Source organism: Ornithodoros turicata, chromosome 5 (genome assembly GCF_037126465.1).
Source record: "Ornithodoros turicata isolate Travis chromosome 5, ASM3712646v1, whole genome shotgun sequence".
NCBI classification, from domain to species: domain Eukaryota; kingdom Metazoa; phylum Arthropoda; class Arachnida; order Ixodida; family Argasidae; genus Ornithodoros; species Ornithodoros turicata.
Window position 1 is genome coordinate 38765313 of NC_088205.1, and position 1931 is coordinate 38767243.

Here is a 1931-nt window from a genome sequence, read left to right on the forward strand (position 1 = left end):
GTCGTCCACTGTCCAGCGCAGACTATACGATCTTGGTATCATGCAGCTTGAGTGGCCCGCGTGCAGCCCGGATCTGAACGTGATTAAAATATACGGGGCATGATGAAATTCCGAATGAACAAAAAGCGGGTGCCAATTCGGTCCAATGATGCCTTATGGGAGATGATAAACATGGAATGGACGTCTCTCAAGGAAGATGTAGTTCAGTCGACCCCCGTTTATCCGGACGGTGCCGTTCCCGGCGAAATCGTCCGGATACCGGAGCATCCGGATAGATGAAACGACCGAATAGAAACATCCTACAGAGCAAGGTTTAATTAAAACACAGAAATCTCGTCAATGATTGACAGCTGTTACATAGTAGTGTAGGCACTCGATTCCTGCAAACTTTTGCTAAGTGCATAGAGTTGAGCCACGCTGTTGCGCTGCTCGAAGAATGTCAGTGCGGAACGGAAAGAACATCATCGGAGGTAACAGCAGTAGTAAGTACTGGACTCTCACAGTGCACAACGCCCAACTGGCCTGAACACGATTTAATTAGCAATTAGAGCTAATTTTGGACCCCCCACATTAATCAGCACCCTCCAGGGAGCCACCACACTTATTGGGGAAAGTCTAACTCGTGTCCAGACGAGCTGAGCGTTGTGCACTATGAGAGTCCATAAAAAAGAAAAATAATAGGCAGAAAATAAAATGAAAAGATAGAAATAGAGTGGAGAGAAACAATTTATTCGAAAATCAACGATGCCGCGGCGAAGAAGCCGCTCCGCAACACCCGAGTGACCAGCGCCCGCCATGTTGGTAGTTTGCACCCAGCAGTTGCAGAGATCGACGACAGGTGGCCACGTAGTTGCAAGGCATCACACCAGATGCCGTCACCGTCATAGCTCTAGACGAGAAAGACAGAACAAGATACTAGCGGCAGGTAAAAATGGCAGCACTGCTAAACAAGTCTAGGCATGCGAGAGAAAAGGTCTAACCGCTACTGCTAAACAGAAAACAGTACACATCGGGGAAAAAGGCTTACGGGGACGATCGCTTAGGCCTAACCACAACACTGCGCAGCTAACACAAGGCGGGAACCACACATCACTAAACATGCGTCAACAGGCTTGCTCACCGCAAAACAAGTCTAAACATGCGAGAAAAGGCTTACGGGGGGCGATCGCTTAGGCCTAACCTCAACACTACGCAGCTAACACAAGGCGGGAACCACACATCGCTAAACATGCGAGAAAAGGCTTAGCACGAGCGCGGTCACCGCTAAACACGGCAAACATACGAGAAAAGGAGCGCGTCAAATCACTCACCTTTTCCCCCGCGGCAACTTCCAGGCAGAAACTGAGCGAGCGCGGAGAACACACGTCTGCTCTCTACGAGAGCCAGCCAGAAACTGAGCGAGCGCGCGGAGCGCACGTCCGTCTTCCGCGACAGCCCGAGAGAAACTGAGTGAGGCGACGCGCAGCGGCAGCTATGGATGCGCGCGCGCCCTCTGCTCCACCCGTCCGCGCATGCGCGCGCGCGCAGCTCCCTCTGCGCCGCCCGCGGGTGTTTTCGGTTTCGGCTCTCCGCTGCGCGCGCGCTCCTAGCTGCGACGGGTGGCTTTTGAGTTTCACTTTCGTTTCTTTGCGCGCGTTTATCTCTATAAAGGCAGCGCGCACCGTGCTCGCGTCATCACTACGTGAAGATGTTCAGCTACCACTCTTTACAAAATTGTTCCCGCACCCACGCTTCTTGGGAAGAAGTGGAGAAGGAATGTTTCAACAGCGAAAGTCCCCGCAACGAGCTCGTCATCACTGCTTTTCACTACGTGATAGACATGGTAGGCTTTGGCAATATAGGAGAGATCTCGCCGGGGCCGCTGCAGGAGATCGTGCGTCGGATCTACGCCCGTTACAAGAACGTCTGCATAACGGTTCCAGACGGACCCC

General features: G+C 52.5%; 1 long non-coding RNA gene across 1 annotated transcript; it reads right to left on the reverse strand.

Moving 5' to 3' along the window:
- Positions 1–708: 708 nt before the first annotated feature.
- LOC135395555 (uncharacterized) lies at positions 709–1460 on the reverse strand. The gene is made up of 2 exons (XR_010423167.1): positions 1311–1460; positions 709–889 (listed from the first exon to the last, which is right to left on the reverse strand). It is a non-coding gene; the product is annotated as an uncharacterized LOC135395555 (long non-coding RNA).
- Between the last annotated feature and the right edge of the window lie 471 nt (positions 1461–1931).